Raw genomic sequence first — 25,701 nt, forward strand, 5'->3', positions numbered from 1 at the left:
CTGCACACAAGGAGCAGCCAAGAGGAAAAAAGTGCAAGTGCGAGCGGCAGGATTCAAAGAGCCAAATTGGGACTGTGCACAAGGAGCAGCCAAGAGGAAGAAAGTGCGAGTAAGAAAGTGCAAGTGCTAACGGCAGGATTCAAAGAGCCAAACTGGGACTGTGCACAAGGAACAGGCAAGAGGAAGAAAGTGCAAGTGCGAGCAGGAAAGTGCAGGTGCGAGCGGCAGGATTCAAAGAGCCAAACTGGGACTGCGCACAAGGAGCAGCCAAGAGGAAGAAAGTGCAAGTGCGAGCGGCAGGATTCAAAGAGCCAAACTGGGACTGCGCACAAGGAGCAGCCAAGAGGAAGAAAGTGCAAGTGCGAGCGGCAGGATTCAAAGAGCCAAATTGGGACTGCGCACAAGGAGCAGCCAAGAGGAAGAAAGTGCGAGTAAGAAAGTGCAAGTGCTAACGGCAGGATTCAAAGAGCCAAACTGGGACTGTGCACAAGGAACAGGCAAGAGAAAGAAAGTGCAAGTGCGAGCGGCAGGATTCAAAGAGCCAAACTGGGACTGCGCACAAGGAGCAGCCAAGAGGAAGAAAGTGCAAGTGCGAGCGGCAGGATTCAAAGAGCCAAACTGGGACTGTGCACAAGGAACAGGCAAGAGGAAGAAAGTGCAAGTGCGAGTAGGAAAGTGCAAGTGCGAGCGGCAGGATTCAAAGATTCAAACTGGGACTGCGCACAAGGAGCAGCCAAGAGGAAGAAAGTGCAAGTGCGAGCGGCAGGATTCAAAGAGCCAAATTGGGACTGCGCACAAGGAGCAGCCAAGAGGAAGAAAGTGCAAGTGCGAGTAAGAAAGTGCAAGTGCTAACGGCAGGATTCAAAGAGCCAAACTGGGACTGCACAAGGAACAGGCAATAGGAAGAAAGTGCAAGTGCGAGCGGCAGGATTCAAAGAGCCAAACTGGGACTGTGCACAAGGTACAGGCAAGAGGAAGAAAGTGCAAATAAGAAAGTGCAAGTGCGAGCATAGGCAGAAAGCAGGATCCATGAGAGCATTATATACCTGCCTTCTGGTGCATGCTGGGGAACATGGAATGGGAAACGCGCAGGAAGCAGCGCACTATGGAAAGTGAGTTAACCAAAGCGTTAGGAGCTTTGCCAAGGTGGTAGTGAACTCCGTGAACCTGTGTAAACTGTCTCGATGATTAAGTGGAGCCTTTTGCCGGGTGTGCTGTTAGTACTGTGTGGAACTGATTATGGGAAATCAGAAAAGTGTGCACTGGAACCATGCACATCACGTCAGTGGGGGTGGGGGTGGGCGGTGGTCGGTGGTCCCACCTCCTACGGGAGGCGACTTTTCCTGCTGTGACTCGCTCGAATGCGCCCCCCTTCCAGTGTGGACACCAGCGACGGCTGGAGCTGCCACTCGTGTGGGTGGCTGTGGGGAGGGCCTTAAGAGGGTGCAATGTGTGTCATATGTCGCTGAGAGTAGAATTAAAACCGCGAAACTTTACAGCTCCATGTGTGTTGCCCCCGCCCATCCCCAGATCATCTGTCCCCACACCTGGGGACTCATCTGGGCTTCTCTTGGGGTGAGGGCTCGGGGGACTGATCTCGCATGTCTCCTGGGCGTAAGACACCCCGAGTGCGCGTCGGGGCCGGGGCTTCTGCGCTCCTCGGGAGGGGCAGAGCGTCGGTATCTCTGGAAGGCCGCAGGGCATGTGCTTTGCCTTCCTCGGCCTGCCCAGCTGTGCCTCAGTCTGCTTCCCTCGGCTCTCTGGAGGGCAGGGCTGCTGCACAGTGGAGTCACTTAGCTGAAATTGTTGGGGGGGCAGATGACATCTGAAGAAAAAGTGCCACAGGCAAATGAATGGGGACAACATGGTGTGCCATGAAAGTTGGGGGGACAAATACCCCTGTCCCCCCTAAAATTACGCCCATGCTGCTGCAGCCTCGGCGATGTGTGTGATTCTTGGGTGGGCCTCTCTGGAGGGCAGGCCACCAGCCCCGGTCCAGTCCGGCAGGACCGCAGGGCTCTGTTCTGGCAGAGCCAGAGTGCTGCTCTCCGTGTGGCCACTAGGTGGCAGAGCAGGTCTGCCTTTTCTGCACAAGGCCTCGGCCCAGGCCCCAGTGGCACTGCACCTCTGGTGGACCAGCAGAGGGCAGCACACTCCACTGGTCCTGCAGAGAGAGACTGGCAGCACAGCAGAGACCCTCACCGAGCCCCCACGACGTGGCCACAAGCGCACAGCTTCTTCATGAGTCCACGCGGAGGACTCAGGCAGGGCAGCACAGCATAGTACTTCAGTGAGCCTTCCTCTCCTGTATCAGGGCCGGGGCCCCAGGCAGCACAGCACCGTGCTGTACTTAGCCTCCCTGCCCTGCAGTAAGGCTGGGAACCCAGGCATTACATCACAGGACTGCACTGAACTCCTTTCTCCTATACAAGGGCGGGACCCAGGGCCAGGCAGCACAGCACAGTGCTGCACTGAGCCCCTCTGCCCTGTGTCTAGGCCAGGACCCCATGAAGCTCAGAGCTGCACAGAAGCCTTCCCTCCTGAATCAGGGACTGGACCCAGGGCCAGGCAGCACAGTGCTGCACTGAGCCCCTCTGCCCTGTGTCTAGGCCAGGACCCCATGAAGCTCAGTGCTGCACAGCAGCCTTCCCTCCTGAATCAGGGACTGGACCCAGGGCCAGGCAGCACAGCACTGTGCTGCACTGAGCCCCTCTGCCCTGTGTCTAGGCCAGGACCCCATGAAGCTCAGTGCTGCACAGCAGCCTTCCCTCCTGAATCAGGGACTGGACCAAGGCAGCACAGCACTGTGCTGCACTGAGCCCCTGTGTCTAGGCCAGGACCCCATGAAGCTCAGAGCTGCACAGAAGCCTTCCCTCCTGAATCAGGGACTGGACCCAGGGCCAGGCAGCACAGTGCTGCACTGAGCCCCTCTGCCCTGTGTCTAGGCCAGGACCCCATGAAGCTCAGTGCTGCACAGCAGCCTTCTCTCATGAATCAGGGACTGGACCCAGGGCCAGGCAGCACAGCACTGTGCTGCACTGAGCCCCTCTGCCCTGTGTCTAGGCCAGGACCCCATGAAGCTCAGTGCTGCACAGCAGCCTTCCCTCCTGAATCGGGGACTGGACCCAGGGCCAGGCAGCACAGCACAGTGCTGCACTGAGCCCCTGTGTCTAGGCCAGGACCCCATGAAGCTCAGTGCTGCACAGCAGCCTTCCCTCCTGAATCGGGGACTGGACCCAGGGCCAGGCAGCACAGCACAGTGCTGCACTGAGCCCCTGTGTCTAGGCCAGGACCCCATGAAGCTCAGTGCTGCACAGCAGCCTTCCCTCCTGAATCGGGGACTGGACCCAGGGCCAGGCAGAACAGCACAGTGCTGTATTGAGCCCCTCTGCCCTGTGTCTAGGCCAGGACCCCACGAAGCTCAGCGCTGCACAGCAGCCTTCCCTCCTAAACGGGGGACTGGGCCCAGGGCCAGGCAGCACAGCACAGTGCTGCACTGAGCCCCTCTGCCCTGTGTCTAGGCCAGGACCCCACGAAGCTCAGTGCTGCACAGCAGCCTTCCCTCCTGAATCAGGGACTGGACCCAGGGTCAGGCAGCACAGCACAGCACCGTGCTGCACTGAGCCCCTCTGCCTTGTGTCTAGGCCAGGACGCCATGAAGCTCAGTGCTGCACAGCAGCCTTCACTCCTGAATCAGGGACTGGACCAAGGCAGCACAGCACTGTGCTGCACTGAGCCCCTCTGCCCTGTGTCTAGGCCAGGACCCCATGAAGCTCAGTGCTGCACAGCAGCCTTGCCTCCTGAATCAGGGACTGGACCCAGGGCCAGGCAGCACAGCACAGTGCTGCACTGAGCCCCTCTGCCCTGTGTCTAGGCCAGGACCCCATGAAGCTCAGTGCTGCACAACAGCCTTCCCTCCTGAATCGGGGACTGGACCCAGGGCCAGGCAGCACAGCACAGTGCTGCACTGAGCCCCTCTACCCTGTGTCTAGGCCAGGACCCCACGAAGCTTAGCGCTGCACAGCAGCCTTCCCTCCTAAATGGGGGACTGGACCCAGGGCCAGGCAGCACAGCACAGTGCTGCACTGAGCCCCTCTGTCCTGTGTCTAGGCCAGGACCCCACGAAGCTCAGTGCTGCACAGCAGCCTTCTCTCCTGAATCGGGGACTGGACCCAGGGCCAGACAGCACAGCACAGTGCTGCACTGAGCCCCTCTGCCCTGTGTCTAGGCCAGGACCTCATGAAGCTCAGTGCTGCACAGCAGCCCCCCCCCCCTGAATCAGGGACTGGACCCAGGGCCAGGCAGCACAGCACTGTGCTGCACTGAGCCCCTCTGCCCTGTGTCTAGGCCAGGACCCCACGAAGCTCAGTGCTGCACAGCAGCCTTCCCTCCTGAATCAGGGACTGGACCCAGGGCCAGGTAGCACAGCACAGTGCTGCACTGAGCCCCTGTGTCTAGGCCAGGACCCCATGAAGCTCAGTGCTGCACAGCAGCCTTCCCTCCTGAATCAGGGACTGGACCCAGGGCCAGGCAGCACAGCACAGTGCTGCACTGAGCCCCTGTGTCTAGGCCAGGACCCCATGAAGCTCAGTGCTGCACAGGAGCCTTCCCTCCTGAATCGGGGACTGGACCCAGGGCCAGGCAGCACAGCACAGTGCTGCATTGAGCCCCTCTGCCCTGTGTCTAGGCCAGGACCCCACAAAGCTCAGCGCTGCACAGCAGCCTTCCCTCCTAAACGGGGGACTGGGCCCAGGGCCAGGCAGCACAGCACAGTGCTGCACTGAGCCCCTCTGCCCTGTGTCTAGGCCAGGACCCCACGAGGCTCAGTGCTGCACAGCAGCCTTCCCTCCTGAATCAGGGACTGGACCCAGGGTCAGGCAGCACAGCACAGCACCGTGCTGCACTGAGCCCCTCTGCCTTGTGTCTAGGCCAGGACGCCATGAAGCTCAGTACTGCACTGCAGCCTTTCCTCCTGAATCAGGGACTGGACCCAGGCAGCACAGCACTGTGCTGCACTGAGCCCCTGTGTCTAGGCCAGGACCCCATGAAGCTCAGTGCTGCACAGCAGCCTTGCCTCCTGAATCAGGGACTGGACCCAGGGCCAGGCAGCACAGCACAGTGCTGCACTGAGCCCCTCTGCCCTGTGTCTAGGCCAGGACCCAATGAAGCTCAGTGCTGCACAGCAGCCTTCCCTCCTGAATCGGGGACTGGACCCAGGGCCAGGCAGCACAGCATAGTGCTGCACTGAGCCCCTCTACCCTGTGTCTAGGCCAGGACCCCACGAAGCTCAGTGCTGCACAGCAGCCTTCCCTCCTAAATGGGGGACTGGACCCAGGGCCAGACAGCACAGCACAGTGCTGCACTGAGCCCCTCTGCCCTGTGTCTAGGCCAGGACCCCACGAAGCTCAGTGCTGCACAGCAGCCTTCTCTCCTGAATCGGGGACTGGACCCAGGGCCAGACAGCACAGCACAGTGCTGCACTGAGCCCCTCCTACCCCTGCTTTATCAGGGCCGGTATCCCAAGTAGCACTCTACCACCACAGAGGCTCCTGGACCTGTTTGGGTGGCGGCAGGGGGAGACCACTACCAGGGTCTGGACCCAGGCAGCATTGCTCGTACCCCACAAGTCCCCGGCCCACCCCCTTCTCTGTACCAGAGTCTGCACCCAGGCAACACAGCACGTCACAGACCCCTCTGGTGCCACCTCCTGGAAAAACAGCCAGGAGCGCACACCTAGCCCTGCCCACAGCAAATGCCTTCGGAACAGAACACAGTAGACAGCCTGTGAGGACAGAACACTGCCTTGAGCGTTCCCTGCCAGCTCTGGACCGAGGGCAGAGAGGGGACCAGCTTAGCGCGGAGGCAGCAGGGCGTGCGGTGCACCATGGCACTCAGAGAGTGTTCCATAGCCAGGAGGCCTGAGGTGAAAAGGCCCTGCTTCCCATTTCCTCGTTCGCAACTGGAGAGTCTAGAGCTGTAGGCTGGACAGAGAGTCTAGAAACGTAAGCTGGACATAGAGTGGAGAGTCTAGAGCAGTAGGCTGGACATAGAACTGAGAGTCTAGAACAGTAGGTGGAACATAGAGTCTAGAACATTAAGCTGGACATAGAGTGGAGAGTCTAGAGAAGTAAGCAGGATATAGAACTGAGAGTCTAGAGCAGTAGGCTGGACATAGAGCAGAGAGTCTACAGCAGTAGACTGGACATAGAACAGAGAGTCTAGAGCAGTAGGCTGGACATAGAACGGAGAGTATAGAGCAGTAGGCTGGACATAGAACAGAGAGTCTAGAGCAGTAGGCTGGACATAGAGCGGAGAGTCTAGAGCAGTAGGCTGGACATAGAGTGGAAAGTCTAGAGCATAGGGTGGAGAGACTAGAGCAGTAGGCTGGACATAGAATGGAGAGTATAGAGCAGTAGGCTTGACATAGAATAGAGAGTATAGAGCAGTAGGCTGGACAAAGAGCGGAGAGTCTAGAGCAGTAGGCTGGACATAGGGTGGAGAGTATGGAGCAGTAGGCTGGACATAGAACTGAGAGTGTAGAACAGTAGGCTGGACATAGAATGGAGAGTCTAGAGCAGAAGGCTGGACATGGAACAGAGATTCTAGAGCAGTAGGGTGGACATAGAGCAGAGAGTCTACCGCAGTAGACTGGACATAGAATAGAGAGTCTAGAACAGTAGGCTGGACATAGAGTCTAGAAAAGAAAGCTGGACATAGGGTGGAGAGTCTAGAGCAGTAGGCTGGACATAGAACGGAGAGTCTAGAACAGGTCGAGAGTCTAGAGCAGCAGACTGGACATAGAATGGAGAGTCTAGAACAGTCGGCTGGACATAGTCTAGAAAAGTAAGCTGGACATAGAGTGGGGAGTCTAGAGCAGTAGGCTGGACATAGAACGGAGAGTCTAGAACAGGCAGAGAGTCTAGGGCAGTAGACTGGACATAGAACGAGAGTCTAGAACAGTAGGCTGGACATAGTCTAGAAAAGTAAGCTGGACATAGAGTGGAGAGTCAAGAGCAGTAGGCTGGACATACAACTGAGAGTCTAGAACAGGCAGAGAGTCTAGAGCAGTAGACTGGACACAGAACAGAGAGTCTAGAACAGCAGGTTGGACATAGAGTCTAGAAAAGTAAGCTGGACATAGAGTGGAGTCTAGAGCAGTAGGCTGGACATAGAATGGAGAGTCTAGAACCATAGGCTGGACATAGAGTGGAGGGTCTAGAGAAGTAAGCTGGATATAGAACGGGAAGTCTAGAGCAGTAGGCTGGACATAAAGCAGAGATTCTAGAGCAGTAGGCTGGGCATAGAGCGGGAAGTCTAGAGCAGTAGGCTGGATATAGAACGGAGAGGCTAGAGCAGTAGGCTGGGCATAGAGTCTAGAACAGTAAGCTGGACATAGAGCAGAGAGTCTAGAGCAGTAGGTAAGACATAGAGTGGAAAGTCTACAGCAGTAGGCTGGACATAGGGCATAGAGTGTAGAGCAGTAGGCTGGACATAGAACAAATAATCTAGAGCAGGAGGCTGGACATAGAGTGGAGAGTCTAGAGCAGAAGGATGGACATAGAATGGAGAGTCTAGAGCAGTAGGCTGGACATAGAGCGGAGAGTCTAGAGCAGTAGGCTTGACATAGAATGGAGAGTCTAGAGCAGTAGGCTGGACATAGAACAGAGAGTCTAGAGCAGTAGGCTGGACATAGAGTGGAGAGTATAGAGCAGTAGGCTACACATAGAGTGGAAAGTCTAGAGCAGTAGGCTGGACATAGAATGGAGAGTATAGACCAGTAGGCATGACATAGAATAGAGAGTATAGAGCAGTAGGCTGGACATAGAACAGAGAGTCTAGAGCAGTATGCTGGACATAGATTGGAGAGTATAGAGCAGTAGGCTAGACATAGAACAGAGAGTCTAGAGAAGTAGGCTAGACAAAGAGTGGAAAGTCTAGAGCAGTAGGCTGGACATAGGGCAGAGAGTATAGAGCAGTAGGCTAGACATAGAACTGAGAGTCTAGAACAGTAGGCTGGACATAGAATGGAGAGTCTAGAGCAGAAGGCTGGACATGGAACAGAGATTCTAGAGCAGTAGGGTGGACATAGAGCAGAGAGTCCAGAACAGTAGGCTGGACATAGGGTGGAGAGTGCAGAGCAGTAGACTGGACATAGAGCGGGAAGTCAACAGCAGTAGGCTGGACATAGGGCAGAGAGTCTAGAGCAGTAAGCTGGACACAGAGTGGAGAGTCTAGAGCAATATGCTGGACATATAGCGGGAAGTCTAGAGCAGTAGGCTGAACATAGAACAGAGAGTCTAGAGCAGTAGGCTGGACATAGAGTGGAGAGCCTAGAGCAGGAGGCTGGACATAGAAAGGAGAGTCTAGAGCAGGAAGCTGGACACAGAGTGGAGAGTCTAGAGCAATATGCTGGACATATAGCGGGAAGTCTAGAACAGTAGGCTGGACATAGAGTCTACAAAAGTAAGCTGGGCATAGGGTGGAGAGTCTAGAGCAGTAGGCTGGACAAAGAACGGAGAATCTAGAACAGTAGATTGGACATAGAACAGAGATTCTATAACAGTAGGCTGGACATAGAGTGGAGAGTCTAGAGCAGTAGGCTGGATATAGAACGGAGAGTCTAGAACAGTAGGCTGGACATAGTCTAGAAAAGTAAGATGGACATAGAATGGAGAGTTTAGAGCAGTAGGCATGTCATAGAACAGATAGTCTAGAACAGGTGGAGAGTCTAGAACAGTAGGTTGGATATATAGTCTAGAAAAGTAAGCTGGCCATAGAGTGGAGAGTCTAGAGCAGTAGGCTGGACATAGAATGGAGAGTCTAGAATAGGCGGATAGTCTAGAGTAGTAGACTGGACATAGAACAGAGAGTCTAGAACAGTAGGTTGGATATATAGTCTAGAAAAGTAAGCTGGCCATAGAGTGGAGAGTCTAGAGCAGTAGACTGGACATAGAACAGAGAGTCTAGAACAGTAGGCAGGACATAGAGTCTAGAAATGTTAGCTGGACATAGAGTGGAGAGTCTAGAGCAGTAGGCTGGACATAGAACAGAGAGTCTAGAACAGGTGGAGAGTCTAGAGCAGTAGACTGGGCATAGAATGGAGTGTCTAGAACAGCAGGCTGGACATAAAATTGAGAATCTAGAACCGTAGGCTGGACATAGAGTGGAGGGTCTAGAGCAGTAGGCTGGACATAGAATGGAGAGTCTAGAACAGCAGGCTGGACATAGAATGGAGAGTCTAGAACCGTAGGCTGGACATAGAGTGGAGGGTCTAGAGAAGTAAGCTGGATATGGAATGGAGAGGCTAGAGCAGTAGGCTGGCCATAGAGCGGGAAGTCTAGAGTAGTAGGCTGGACATAAAGCAGAGAGTCTAGAGCAGGAGGCTGGGCATAGAGCAGGAAGTCTAGAGCAGTAGGCTGGATATAGAACGGCGAGGCTAGAGCAGTAGGCTGGGCATAGAGTCTAGAACAGTAAGCTGGACATAGAGCAGAGAGTCTAGAGCAGTAGGTAAGACATAGAGTGGAGAGTATAGAGCAGTAGGCTGTACATAGAGTGGAGAGCATAGAGCAGTGGGCTGGACATAGAGTGGAGAGTATAGAGCAGTAGGCTGGACATAGAGTGGAGAGTATAAAGCAGTAGGCTGGACATAGAGTGGAGAGTATAGAGCAGTAGGCTGGACATAGAATGGAGAGTAGAGAGCAGTAGGCTAGACATAGAACAGAGAGTCTAGAGCAGTAGGCGGAACATAGAGCGGAGAGTCTAGATCAGTAGGCTGGACATAGAGCGGAGGGTCTAGAGCAGTAGGGTGGAGATAAGGCAGAGAGTCTAGAGCAGTAGGCTGGACATAGAGCGGATGGTCTAGAGCAGTAGGGTGGAGATAAGGCAGAGAGTCTAGAGCAGTAGGCTGGACATAGAACACCAGGTGTAATGCTGGACTTTATCCCTTAAGAAAGGAGGCCTTGACCGTTGATGGCATAACTGGGCAATGCATTTATTTAAAATGTTTATATAGTGCAAAAATATGTTAAACATATAGGTACAAAAAAATTAACCTCTAAAAGCAGGAATGATCAGATGATAAAATCTGAAGAGAATTCAATAGCCAGGATTTAAGGACTTTCCTGATTCTGAGCGACTCTGGGATTTTGGAAAGATGAATCTGTGAAGCATTCCAGGAAGAGGCTGCTGCACCTGAAAAAGACCTGTTCATGGCCAACACATGCCTGAGTTTACAAATCTGCGGCCGGAGGTAATCCCGATCACGGAGACTTTTGGACCCCCGGAAATCTTCAATTTATCTTCCAAGTTAGATTGCTTCTGCAAATAGATTACTTTGTCAAAAATACACAATAGCTTAAAATTGATTCTGGGATCCAGGGGGCAACCAATGAAGGGATTTTAAAATGGGGTAATATGGTCAGGTCTGTGGGCATCATAGACCAATCGTGCAGTGGCGCGGAAAGAGCCTTCAGCGGGGCCAGAGTAGAAACAGGGAGACCCGTTAGAAGGGTATTTCCAAAATCAGTACCGACTAGAACCAAAGACGGAACTAATGAACGCAAGTCTGAAGTCTTAAAGAAAACCAATGACAGTTTGCCCATTTTCCTAATGCTTTTATCTGTGGAACGAGAGTTGCTCTCGAGTCTAAACTGAAACGCAATGGTTTTGCAGTATGTGAAACTCCGAGGCTGAGCCGGGAATTCGCGCATTCCTGAACCAGTTTGCGAGGGTGTGCTGACCAGAAGACTGAGAGAACAGAAGACACTCTGTCTCTGGCTGATTCCGTTTTTAAAAAGAGCGTTTCATCGGAAAGATCTCTTTCCGATGAAATTCTCCAGTACAGTTGGGTGTCATCAGCACGCTCTTTCAGTGCTACACCCAACCCAGAAACCGCACTGAAAGGGTGCTTCTAAATTTTGGTCCACAATCCAATGATTCAATTGGTCAGAGAGCACTCTCTAGAAAATAAACTGACCGAAAGCGGGTAAGGAAGATTCTGATGTATGATTGGTTACGCACAAGAGTGGGTAAGGAAGACACTGATGTATGCTATGCACGAGAGTGGGTAAGGAAGATACTGATGTATGCTACGCACAAGAGCGGGTAAGGAAGATACTGATGTATAATTGGTTACGCACAAGAGTGGGTAAGGAAGATACTGATGTATGCTACGCACGAGAGCGGGTAAGGAAGATACTGATGTATGATTGGTTACGCATGAGAGCACGTAAGGAGGATACTGATGTATGATTGGTTACGCACAAGAGCGGGTAAGGAAGATACTGATGTATGCTACGCACGAGAGCGGGTAAGGAAGATACTGATGTATGCTACGCACGAGAGCGGGTAAGGAAGATACTGATGTATGATTGGTTACGCACAAGAGTGGGAAAGGAAGATACTGATGTATGATTGGTTACGCACAAGAGCGGGTAAGGAAGATACTGATGTATGATTGGTTATGCTCGAGAGCGGGTAAGGAAGATACTGATGTATGCTACGCATGAGAGCGGGTAAGGAAGATACTGATGTATGATTGGTTACGCACAAGAGTGGGTAAGGAAGATACTGATGTATGCTACGCATGAGAGCGGGTAAGGAAGATACTGATGTATGATTGGTTACGCACAAGAGTGGGTAAGGAAGATACTGATGTATGCTACGCACGAGAGCAGGTAAGGAAGATACTGATGTATGATTGGTTACGCACAAGAGTGGGTAAGGAAGATACCGATGTATGATTGGTTACGCACGAGAGTGGGTAAGGAAGATACTGATGTATGCTACGCATGTGAGTGGGTAAGGAAGATACTGATGTATGATTGGTTATGCACAAGTGTGGGTAAGGAAGATACTGATATATGCTACGCATGAGAGCGGGTAAGGAAGATACTGATGTATGATTGGTTACACACAAGAGTGGGTAAGGAAGATACTGATGTATGCTACGCACGAGAGCGGTTAAGGAAGATACTGATGTATGCTACGCATGAGAGCGGGTAAGGAAGATACTGATGTATGCTACGCATGAGAGCGTGTAAGGAAGATACTGATGTATGCTACGCACGAGAGCGGGTAAGGAAGATACTGATGTATGCTACGCATGAGAGCGGGTAAGGAAGATACTGATGTATGATTGGCTACGTATGAGACCAGGTAAGGAAGATACTGCTGCATGATTGGTTACGCACGAGAGCGGGTAAGGAATATACTGATGTATGATTGGTTACGCACGAGAGCGCGTAAGGAGCATACTGATGTATGATTGGCTACGTATGAGAGCAGGTAAGGAAGATACTGATGCATGATTGGTTACGCACGAGAGCGGGTAAGGAATATACTGATGTATGATTGGTTACGCACAAGAGCGCGTAAGGAGGATACTGATGTATGATTGGCTACGTATGAGAGCAGGTAAGGAAGAAACTGATGCATGATTGGTTACGCACAAGAGTGGGTAACGAAGAGACTGATGTATGCTACGCACGAGAGCGGGTAAGGAAGATACTGATGTATGATTGATTACGCACAAGAGTGGGTAAGGAAGATACTGATGTATGCTACGCACGAGAGCGGGTAAGGAAGATACTGATGTATGATTGGTTACGCACAAGAGTGGGTAAGGAAGATACTGATGTATGCTACGCACGAGAGCGGGTAAGGAAGATATTGATGTATGATTGGTTACGCACAAGAGTGGGTAAGGAAGATACTGATGTATGCTACGCACGAGAGCGGGTAAGGAAGATACTGATGTATGATTGGTTACGCACAAGAGTGGGTAAGGAAGATACTGATGTATGCTACGCACGAGAGCGGGTAAGGAAGATACTGATGTATGATTGGTTACGCACAAGAGTGGGTAAGGAAGATACTGATGTATGCTACGCACGAGAGCGGGTAAGGAAGATACTGATGTATGATTGGTTACGCACAAGAGTGGGTAAGGAAGATACTGATGTATGCTACGCACGAGAGCGGGTAAGGAAGATACTGATGTATGATTGGTTATGCACAAGAGTGGGTAAGGAAGATACTGATGTATGATTGGTTACGCACAAGAGCAGATAAGGAAGATACTGATGTATGATTGGTTACGCACAAGAGCGGGTAAGGAAGATACTGATGTATGATTGGTTACGCTCGAGAGCGGGTAAGGAAGATACTGATGTATGCTACGCATGAGAGCGGGTAAGGAAGATACTGATGTATGATTGGTTACGCACAAGAGTGGGTAAGGAAGATACTGATGTATGCTACGCATGAGAGTGGGTAAGGAAGATACTGATGTATGATTGGTTACGCACAAGAGTGGGTAAGGAAGATACTGATGTATGCTACGCATGAGAGCGGGTAAGGAAGATACTGATGCATGATTGGCTAATGTATGAGAGCGGATAAGGAAGATACTGATGCATGATTGGTTACGCACAAGAGTGGGTAAGGAAGATACCGATGTATGATTGGTTACGCACAAGAGTGGGTAAGGAAGATACTGATGTATGATTGGTTACGCACGAGAGTGGGTAAGGAAGATACTGATGTATGCTACGCATGTGAGTGGGTAAGGAAGATAGTGATGTATGATTGGTTATGCACAAGCGTGGGTAAGGAAGATACTGATGTATGCTACGCATGAGAGCGGGTAAGGAAGATACTGATGTATGATTGGTTACACACAAGAGTGGGTAAGGAAGATACTGGTGTATGCTACGCACGAGAGCGGGTAAGGAAGATACTGATGTATGCTACGCATGAGAGCGGGTAAGGAAGATACTGATGTATGCTACGCACGAGAGCGGGTAAGGATGATCCTGATGTATGCTACGCACGAGAGTGGGTAAGGAAGATATTGATGTATGATTGGTTACGCACAAGAGTGGGTAAGGAAGATACTGATGTATGCTACGCACGAGAGCGGGTAAGGAAGATACTGATGTATGATTGGTTACGCACAAGAGAGGGTAAGGAACATACTGATGTATGCTATGCACGAGAGCGGGTAAGGAAGATACCGATGTATGATTGGTTACGCACAAGAGAGGGTAAGGAACATACTGATGTATGCTACGCATGAGAGCGGGTAAGGAAGATACTGATGTATGATTGGTTACGCACAAGAGTGGGTAAGGAAGATACTGATGTATGCTACGCATGAGAGTGGGTAAGGAAGATACTGATGTATGATTGGTTACGCACAAGAGTGGGTAAGGAAGATACTGATGTATGCTACGCATGAGAGCGGGTAAGGAAGATACTGATGCATGATTGGCTAATGTATGAGAGCGGATAAGGAAGATACTGATGCATGATTGGTTACGCACAAGAGTGGGTAAGGAAGATACCGATTTTTGATTGGTTACGCACAAGAGTGGGCAAGGAAGATACTGATGTATGATTGGTTACGCACGAGAGTGGGTAAGGAAGATACTGATGTATGCTACGCATGTGAGTGGGTAAGGAAGATACTGATGTATGATTGGTTATGCACAAGCGTGGGTAAGGAAGATACTGATGTATGCTACGCATGAGAGCGGGTAAGGAAGATACTGATGTATGATTGGTTACACACAAGAGTGGGTAAGGAAGATACTGGTGTATTCTACGCACGAGAGCGGGTAAGGAAGATACTGATGTATAATTGGTTACGCACGAGAGCGGGTAAGGAAGATACTGATGTATGCTACGCATGAGAGCGGGTAAGGAAGATACTGATGTATGCTACGCACGAGAGCGGGTAAGGATGATACTGATGTATGCTACGCACGAGAGTGGGTAAGGAAGATATTGATGTATGATTGGTTACGCACAAGAGTGGGTAAGGAAGATACTGATGTATGCTACGCACGAGAGCGGGTAAGGAAGATACTGATGTATGATTGGTTACACACAAGAGAGGGTAAGGAACATACTGATGTATGCTACGCACGAGAGCGGGTAAGGAAGATACTGATGTATGATTGGTTACGCACAAGAGTGGGTAAGGAAGATACTGATGTATGCTACGCACGAGAGCGGGCAAGGAAGATACTGATGTATGATTGGTTACACACAAGAGTGGGTAAGGAAGATACTAATGTATGCTACGCACGAGAGCGGGTAAGGAAGATACTGATGTATAATTGGTTACGCACAAGAGTGGGTAAGGAAGATACTGATGTATGCTACGCACGAGAGCGGGTAAGGAAGATACTGATGTATGATTGGTTACGCACAAGTTACGCACAAGAGTGGGTAACGAAGATACTGATGTATGCTACGCACGAGAGCGGGTAAGGAAGATACTGATGTATGATTGGTTACGCACAAGAGTGGGTAAGGAAGATACTGATGTATGCTACGCACGAGAGCGGGTAAGGAAGATACTGATGTATAATTGGTTACGCACAAGAGTGGGTAAGGAAGATACTGATGTATGCTACGCACAAGAGCGGGTAAGGAAGATATTGATGTATAATTGGTTACGCACAAGAGTGGGTAAGGAAGATACTGATGTATGCTACGCACGAGAGCGGGTAAGGAAGATACTGATGTATGATTGGTTACGCACAAGAGTGGGAAAGGAAGATACTGATGTATGATTGGTTACGCACAAGAGCGGGTAAGGAAGATACTGATGTATGATTGGTTATGCTCGAGAGCGGGTAAGGAACATACTGATGTATGCTACGCATGAGAGCGGGTAAGGAAGATACTGATGTATGATTGGTTACGCACAAGAGTGGGTAAGGAAGATACTGATGTATGCTACGCATGAGAGCGGGTAAGGAAGATACTGATGTATGATTGGCTACGTATGAGAGCGGGTAAGGAAGATACTGATGCATGATTGGTTACGCACGAGAGCGGGTAAGGAATATACTGATGTATGATTGGTTACGCACGAGAGCGGGTAAGGAAGATACTGATGTATGATTGGTTACGCACAAGAGTGGGTAAGGAAGATACTGATGTATGCTACGCATGAGAGCGGGTAAGGAAGATACTGATGTATGATTGGTTACGCACAAGAGTGGGTAAGGAAGATACTGATGTATGCTACGCACGAGAGCGGGTAAGGAAGATACTGATGTATGATTGGTTACGCATGAGAGCGCGTAAGGAGGATACTGATGTATGATTGGCTACGTAAGAGAGCAGGTAAGGAAGATACTGATGCATGATTGGTTACGCACGAGAGCGGGTAAGGAAGATACTGATGTATGATTGGTTACGCATGAGAGCGGGTAAGGAAGAAACTGATGTATGATTGGTTACGCACAAGAGTGGGTAAGGAAGATACTGATGTATGCTACGCATGAGAGCGGGTAAGGAAGATACTGATGTATGATTGGTTACGCACAAGAGTGGGTAAGGAAGATACTGATGTATGCTACGCACGAGAGCAGGTAAGGAAGATACTGATGTATGATTGGTTACGCACAAGAGTGGGTAAGGAAGATACCGATGTATGATTGGTTACGCACGAGAGTGGGTAAGGAAGATACTGATGTATGCTACGCATGTGAGTGGGTAAGGAAGATACTGATGTATGATTGGTTATGCACAAGCGTGGGTAAGGAAGATACTGATGTATGCTACGCATGAGAGCGGGTAAGGAAGATACTGATGTATGATTGGTTACACACAAGAGTGGGTAAGGAAGATACTGATGTATGCTACGCACGAGAGCGGGTAAGGAAGATACTGATGTATGCTACGCATGAGAGCGGGTAAGGAAGATACTGATGTATGCTACGCACGAGAGCGGGTAAGGAAGATACTGATGTATGCTACGCATGAGAGCGGGTAAGGAAGATACTGATGTATGATTGGCTACGTATGAGACCAGGTAAGGAAGATACTGATGCATGATTGGTTACGCACGAGAGCGGGTAAGGAATATACTGATGTATGATTGGTTACGCACGAGAGCGCGTAAGGAGCATACTGATGTATGATTGGCTACGTATGAGAGCAGGTAAGGAAGATACTGATGCATGATTGGTTACGCACAAGAGCGGGTAAGGAATATACTGATGTATGATTGGTTACGCACGAGAGCGCGTAAGGAGGATACTGATGTATGATTGGCTACGTATGAGAGCAGGTAAGGAAGATACTGATGCATGATTGGTTACACACGAGAGCGGGTAAGGAAGATACTGATGTATGATTGGTTACGCATGAGAGTGGGGAAGGAAGATACTGATGTATGCTACGCATGAGAGTGGGTAAAGAAGATACTGATGTATGCTACGCACGAGAGCGGGTAAGGAAGATACTGATGTATGATACGCATGAGAGTGGGTAAGGAAGATACTGATGTATGATTGGCTACGTATGAGAGCGGGTAAGGAAGATACTGATGCATGATTGGTTACGCACGAGAGCGGGTAAGGAATATACTGATGTATGATTGGTTACGCACGAGAGCGCGTAAGGAGGATACTGATGTATGATTGGCTACGTATGAGAGCAGGTAAGGAAGATACTGATGCATGATTGGTTACGCACGAGAGCGGATAAGGAAGATACTGATGTATGATTGGTTACACACAAGAGTGGGTAAGGAAGATACTGATGTATGCCACGCATGAGAGTGGGTAAGGAAGATACTGATGCATAATTGGTTACGCACGAGAGTGTGTAACGAGGATACTGATGTATGATTGGTTACGCACGAGAGCGGGTAAGGAAGATACTGATGTATGATTGGTTACGCACGAGAGCGGTTAAGGAAGATACTGATGTATGATTGGTTACGCACGAGAGCGGGTAAGGAAGATACTGATGTATGATTGGTTACGCACGAGAGCGGGTAAGGAAGATACTGATGTATGATTGGTTAGGCACAAGAGTGGGTAAGGAAGATACTGATGTATGCTACGCATGAGAGCGGGTAAGGAAGATACTGATGTATGATTGGTTACGCACAAGAGTGGGTAAGGAAGATACTGATGTATGCTACGCACGAGAGCCGGTAAGGAAGATACTGATGTATGCTACCCATGAGAGTGGGTAAGGAAGATACTGATGTATGCTACGCATGAGAGCGGGTAAGGAAGATACTGATGCATGATTGGTTACGCACGAGAGTGTGTAACGAGGATACTGATGTATGATTGGTTACGCACGAGAGCGGGTAAGGAAGATACTGATGTATGATTGGTTACGCACGAGAGCGGTTAAGGAAGATACTGATGTATGATTGGTTACGCACGAGAGCGGGTAAGGAAGATACTGATGTATGATTGGTTACGCACGAGAGCGGGTAAGGAAGATACTGATGTATGATTGGTTACGCACAAGAGCGGGTAAAGAAGATACTGATGTATGATTGGTTACGCACGAGAGCGGGTAAGGAAGATACTGATGTATGATTGGTTAGGCACAAGAGTGGGTAAGGAAGATACTGATGTATGCTACGCATGAGAGCGGGTAAGGAAGATACTGATGTATGATTGGTTACGCACAAGAGTGGGTAAGGAAGATACTGATGTATGCTACGCATGAGAGCGGGTAAGGAAGATACTGATGTATGATTGGTTACGCACAAGAGTGGGTAAGGAAGATACTGATGTATGCTACGCATGAGAGCGGGTAAGGAAGATACTGATGCATGATTGGTTACGCACGAGAGCGGGTAAGGAATATACTGATGTATGATTGGTTACGCACAAGAGTGGGTAAGGAAGATACTGATGTATGCTACGCATGAGAGCGGGTAAGGAATATACTGATGCATGATTGGTTACGCACGAGAGCGCGAAAGGAGGATACTGATGTATGATTGGCTACGTATGAGAGCAGGTAAGGAGGATACTGATGTATGATTGGCTATGCACTCCCCATCCAGATTCGCTTTTCTGAACAGAATAGATCATGCCCAATTCTCAAAGAATCCGGAAAACATCCAGAGCCAAGGGAAAGATGTATTAACAGCCTAATAAATGCCAGAAACATTAAACAATATATCCTTTACTTTAGCAGCTGGACATGGGATCACTCCGATCACATGTGGCTTTAGTTCTAGTCATCAATTGAATGTGTGTGTCCTCATCAGGAAACCCGAAACCATGTCAAATGTACCAGCAGGAAGCTGCAATACTCTCCTTCTGAATGTCGATCATTTTATCAGAGAAGAAGAGAGCAAAGCCTTGAGAAATCCTGTTCAGAACAGAACAGAAAAAGTGCAGGGGGAGAATATTGTTCCCAACCTTCAACCTAGAGGGTGGGGCTGTGGGTTGATCGGCGGCAGACCCTGTCATAGAGTTAGAAGGATGTCTGGGCCAGGCATCTTAAGACTAAAACAATGGCCAGCTTGTTATACACGGTTGGAACTGTCTGCTGATGGAAGTGAACACGTTGTCGTGGATTGGAGGCCTCAGAGAACCGGGAGGCAGGTGGGTGAGGCCCTGGCACTTCCATATGTGACGGTGCAGTCACATCTGTACCATATTCACATGGTCATGGCATTTCATAAACACATCATCCACTGAACAGCGCTTGTCCTTTAAGAAAGTAACATGATCAATACTAAAAGGAGGGGCAAAGAATTGATTAACTTGGAACCTCATTTTAACACACGAGTTTTTCTTTTCGTGCCGTATAGTTATAGAGGAAACCCATCGGTATGTGATCCGACCAATCAACATTAAGACACGCAACCTTTGCCATGCAGTGATGGGGACAGATAAGCGAGTCTAAGATTGCGCCTTTAGGGTGTGTTGGAAGGCAACAATTCTGATTAAAATCTAAAATCTCCTAAAATGAAGCAGTGTAAGCATAGCGTCTTCTGTACCATGCTTAGCTGGACCCGGGACCCAGCGCGGTGTGCATTACTGGGAGAGATGTGCCCTGTGTGGCCTGTGCCCAGCAGGACAGCAGCGGACACGTTCTGCAGAACCTGCCAATGCCTGATAAAATGGGTATCCAAGCCAGGAGGCCGTAGTGGCAGGCAGGTCTAGATAGAGAGAATGGCCATACTCGATCCTGGAGGAGAGTGGCAGGCACACCTAGGTAGAAAGAATTGCCATACTCAATGCTGGAAGAGATAGTGGCAGGCCCACCTAGATAGAAAGAATTGCCATACTCGGTCCTGGAGGAGATGGCAGCAGGCACACATCGATAGAGAGAATGGCCATACTCGATCTTGGAGGAGAGGGGCAGGCATACCTAGATAGGAAGAATTACCATACTCAATGCTGGGATAGTGGCAGGCCCACCTAGATAGAAAGAATTGCCATACTCGGTCCTGGAGGAGATGGCAGCAGGCACACATCGATAGAGAGAATGGCCATACTCGATCTTGGAGGAGAGTGGCAGGCATACCTAGATAGGGAGAATTACCATACTCAATGCTGGGATAGTGGCAGGCCCACCTAGATAGAAAGAACTGCCATACTTGGTCCTGGAGGAGATAGTGGCAGGCACACATAGATATAGGGAATTGCCATACTCGGTCCCAGAGGAGATAGTGGCAGACACACATAGAGAGAATTGCCATACTCTATAATGGCGGAGATTTTGGCAGGCATACCTAGATAGAAAGAATTGCCATACTCGGTCCTGGAGGAGATGGCAGCAGGCACACATCGATAGAGAGAATGGCCATACTCGATCTTGGAGGAGAGTGGCAGGCATACCTAGATAGGGAGAATTACCATACTCAATGCTGGGATAGTGGCAGGCCCACCTAGATAGAAAGAACTGCCATACTCGGTCCTGGAGGAGATAGTGGCAGGCAAACATAGATAGAGGGAATTGCCATACTCAGTCCCAGAGGAGATAGTGGCAGGCACACATAGAGAGAATTGCCATACTCGATAATGGCGGAGATAGTGGCAGGCATACCTAGATAGAAAGAATTGCCATACTCAGTCCTGGAGGAGATGGCAGCAGGCACACATCGATAGAGAGAATGGCCATACTCGATCTTGGAGGAGAGTGGCAGGCATACCTAGATAGGAAGAATTACCATACTCAATGCTGGAAGAGATAGTGGCAGGCCCACCTAGATAGAAAGAACTGCCATACTCGGTCCTGGAGGAGATAGTGGCAGGCACACATAGATAGAGGGAATTGCCATACTCGGTCCCAGAGGAGATAGTGGCAGGCACACATAGAGAGAATTGCCATACTCGATAGTGGCAGGCATACCTAGATAGAAAGAATTACCATACTCAGTCCTGGAGGAGATAGTGGCAGGCATACCTAGATTGAATTGAATTGATCATTTATTTCTATCGCGCTCGTTCACAAGTGTTTCAGAGCGTGACAAGTCAAGGGAGGGGAACTCGGGAGAACAAAACAATAATCTTACTAGGACCATTGACATTCAGAACGCGCAAGTGCATGGGCGAGGGGGAGGGGAAAGTGCATGTAAGGGGGAGTAGTGGAAAGTGCGGAGCAAAGGAGAAAAAGAGAAATAATAATACATAAATAAAAAAGGCAACAAACAGTGGTAGTGCAGCCAGCAAGTGGCAAGTGCTAGGTTTAAGGCAGCAGACAGGGTAGGTCTTGATAAATGCAGGAAGAAAAAGGGGGGGCTCTATGGGTACAAATACAAATCCCAGTGCAAAGGGTGGCCCGGAGGCAGTGCGGGAAAGTGGCAGGGTGAGCAGGTACCTGGACCCGCAGGACAGAGGGTGGCCAGGTGCACAGTGCCAAGAGAGAGCAGATCAGCAGGGGAGAGGGGAGCGAAGGCAGAAGCAAAGAGGAAGGTCTTGAGGTGGTTCCGGAACTGGAGATGGTTCTCCTCAAGTTTTAGAGTGGCAGAGAGGTTATTCCAGAGGGAGGCCCCAACCGAAGACAGCGATCTACCCCCAGCTAATTTCTTTGTAAACCGACTGACGCTGAGGGAGTTAGAGGTAGAGGAGCAAAGAGCTTGAGAGGGGAGGTATTTGCGGAGGGATATCTGAAGGTATTTTGGACCCAGGCCCCAGAAAGCCTTGTGGACAATGCAGAGGGTTTTGAATTTAATCCTTGCATCCACTGGGAGCCAATGGAGAGTTTTCAGAGCTGGAGAGATACGATCCCAGGGCTTGAGACCAAGGAGAAGTCTTGCAGTCCTGTTCTGGATGAGTTGCAGAGGGCGGAGAGTAGAGGCAGGTAGATTTAGAAAGAGACTGTTAAACTAGTCCAACCTAGAGAGAACCAGAGCTCTGGAGACAGTGAGCTTCTGGGGGAAGGAGAGGAAAGGAAGAATACCTCTAAGGAGGTGCAGCTGGTAATATGACTTCTTAGAGACATCATAGATGTGAGGAGAGAAGGAGAGTGTGTATTCAAAGATGACCCGAGGTTCTTAGCCTCGCAGGTGGGTGTAGGAGGAGGGCCAAGGAAGGCCGGCCAGAGAGTGAGGGGAAAGGATGGTGAAGGTGTGCCGATGAGGAGGATCTCCATCTTGCTGGCATTCAGACAAAGATCATTGGTGGCATACCAATCTTGAATGGCAGTTAGGTAATCAGAGATGAGAGAGGGATAGTAGGTGACCGAGGGCAGTGTGCAGGAGGGACCCCAGCCGGCCCATAGGACTGGGGTTTTCCCAAACAGCACTTTAAAATGGAATAGCAGCACCTGTGAGATGGATGGGGATGCAGATTCATTCTCAAGCATCAAATCAATAAACACAACTCAATGGTTTGGCAAAGGGAGTCTATTTAATGACAAGTACAAAAAACGGGGTGTTATGAATATCAGCAGTGGTGCGATCTTCCTTCTCGCTTCAACTCCAACAAACTTCACAAAAATTAAATCCTCTATACTAAAAACTCATCATCACTGATGTGAAATGCTAAAAATGTTGCATGCAATTCTATTGGTTATAAGAAGGTAACTTTACTATAGGTACTATATCTATATATGGTAACGGGGAGAAGGGATTGGGTAACTAGCGTCAGGTGGGGCATCTAAGCCCTTCCTTCAGAATGACTACTGTAAACGTCACAAAGAGTATGACGTCTCATTGGTTCTACAGGCTATAGGATCCTAGATTACTTGGTGCATTGTGATTGGGTTGATACCACGTCACCTTCTACTTTTCCACTTTGACTAGCAGCATGCAGAATGGTCGGGCAGGTGCATGGTGCCCGTCAGCTCCCCTAGCCTCACACCAACCAGTACCACCATCCATCACTGACCCACTGGCCATGTGTCAATGAGTTTCTAATTTGTAGGCCTCGATGCTGCCTCTCTGTCTGGGAGAACTCAGATATCTGTGCATGGCTCAAGGCTGCGCGTAGGTTTGAATGCCCCAACTCTTCTTGCTTGGCAGGTCACGTTTCTTAGGCACCGTGAAACCGTCTCTGTCTCGATGTAATTCGTGTATTTGTTTTTAGCTTTCTGTCCGCCAAATGCCTTCTGCTGCTTATCTCGACTCCTTTGACCAGGATACTCGGCTCTTGGCGTCATAAACTGTATTAGCCTGTGTCAGCTTAAGATGACCTTGGTTTCTTTGCACGGGCCTCATGCCTCTGAGTTTTTCGTTTCTGTCCTGTGTTTGAGGGCCTTCGCTCCTGGGGCCTCTGGTAACTTGCGGTTCGTTCTGCCTTTTTGCAAAGTGGACATATATGTTATATAAAGTGATCCTTTTGTGGTAGAAATGTATATGTGGTGCTTGCCGCATCTAATTTCCTACTAAGCGTAGCAAGCTGCATGATTTCCTCAGCTTTCTTGCATTTCCAAGCATATGTACATGTGTTAACTGGTTGCATATCTTCATCGCTTTTATGGCATGAACTTCTTATACTTGACATCGTCCTTTTAACTTCAACTCAGTATGTCGCTTATCCATGGTGTTTCGTCTCTTTGTTATTCACAGGTCGTCGTTTTCTTTATCTGTGAGTCAGTCTGAGTTCTTGCATCATCACCATTCGTCCTCTTTTAGGATTTTCGTGGCTTCTTCAGGCATCACGTTTTGACAATCGCCATTTTGTCTCACTTGTTGATACGGTTTTCTCAATGGGTACCTTACTGCCCAAGGTTTCTTTGGTGTTGGTACTTCAATGAGTGCTGTCGGTCTGATCGGTACTGGGCAGAGCCCTACTGCGGCTCTCTGCTGGTTTATTTGCTCATCGTACGTATCGCAGCGTGAGAGTTCCTGGCACTCCAAAATGGGCGCTTTGAGTGCGGGTCGTGCTTGGGACCTCCTCTACACTCCCCCCTATTGGGGATTCATTGACCACTTTCACTTTTCCCTTGGTATCCCCCTTTTCTGCATCTTCTGCATTCAATTTCACTTCATCGTCTGGGTTTATACTTGACGGCCTGAAGAAATGTCTCTTTGGGGTCCATATTTTTATCACTCCCTTCACGCTTCCTGCAGTTCTCACGATCTTTGTTCCATGTCCTAAGTTGACATTGTCCATTTGGGCTGCAATAAATCCATTTCCCCACATAATTTTTATGTCTCCTTGGATATCAAAACTTTGTTCCTTCTGGTGCGTGAATGCTAGCTTTTACAAAGTCTTTTATTTCTTCATAAATCAGGTCTTTGGGTTTCCGTTCTTACTGGACATCAATCATGATTTTCATCCCTATGTTTTTTTTTTGTGCAGTTTTATGGCATTGAGAGATTATTATCTTGATAAAACAAAATCCAAGCAATATCCAATATCACCACTAGCAGGGCTCCTAGGAATTTGAATGTGTCTGCCATCCATTGTGGAACCCATGAGAACAGTGATCCAAACCAACTGTCGTCCTCCACTTCGTCAGTTTCATCAATCATTTGATTCTGTAGTTTTGTCGGCATACCAATGGCTTCTGTTAGAGTTCTGTTTTCTTCATCATGAGAAGGTATAAATGTGCAACATGATTGTACGATTTTTGCACAAACTCTTCCATCCATGGCTGTGATCATGTCAAGGACGTATCGGTTCTGAAGAGTCATTAGTCAAATCACCCTTAATTCTTCCTTGATCGCGTTGAATTCCTTTATGGTTGTATTGATTGTCTGCAGTAATTCCCATCTGGTTATTTGTCCCATTTAGTATTTGCTCCAACTTGGATTCTCGGCATGAAGATTGTCGTGAACACTGATGAGGTCTGACTGAACGGCCTGTGTTCATATGGAATTGCATCAAAAGCTTCTGTTGATTTGGCAGAGAAATAATTTTCTCTTTTCATTCTGCTTCTTACTTCCACAGATCTCTTCTTCCTCAGGTGAGCATTTGTTTTTGGGGAAACTGTCAATATTTAAATCACCTTTTGGAATCACCAGCGCTGGAACATGGACATTTACTAATGTGCATATACCTCCCCAGTTTTTCGGCTATCTGATATAAGTTTTGGATCCACATGCCCAATAATGATCCATTGTCACTGCAGGACTGTGTACCATTCCTGGAGCCTCAAAGATTCGTCCACAGCTCTGATTTTCTCCCATTTTTCCTGTACCATTGTTTCTGAAGCACAGTTTCGTATTCTCCAATGGCACTATCTGTAGGGGTCCTCCTCTGTCTTCGACCTATGTCAATAGTTTTGCAAGTTTTGGCCATAGTGGCTGGCATATCTTCTGCGCATTTCATTGCTTCTTCGCAGGCTCCGGTGACCATCCATGCTCTGCAGATCACTACTCCTTTCTCCCATCCGTCTGGTGATAGCACTGTTCCCCAAAATTTGCATTTGCCCTCTGTTCTTTCCGGCCTCTTCTACAGATTTCCCTTTGACATCAAGTTTTTTATTCACTTCCCATCTAATGCCAGCTCCTTTTTCTCCTGG

The sequence above is a fragment of the Ambystoma mexicanum genome, chromosome 13, assembly GCF_040938575.1.
Source record: "Ambystoma mexicanum isolate Mex_15411 chromosome 13, UKY_AmexF1_1, whole genome shotgun sequence".
NCBI lineage: Eukaryota > Metazoa > Chordata > Amphibia > Caudata > Ambystomatidae > Ambystoma > Ambystoma mexicanum.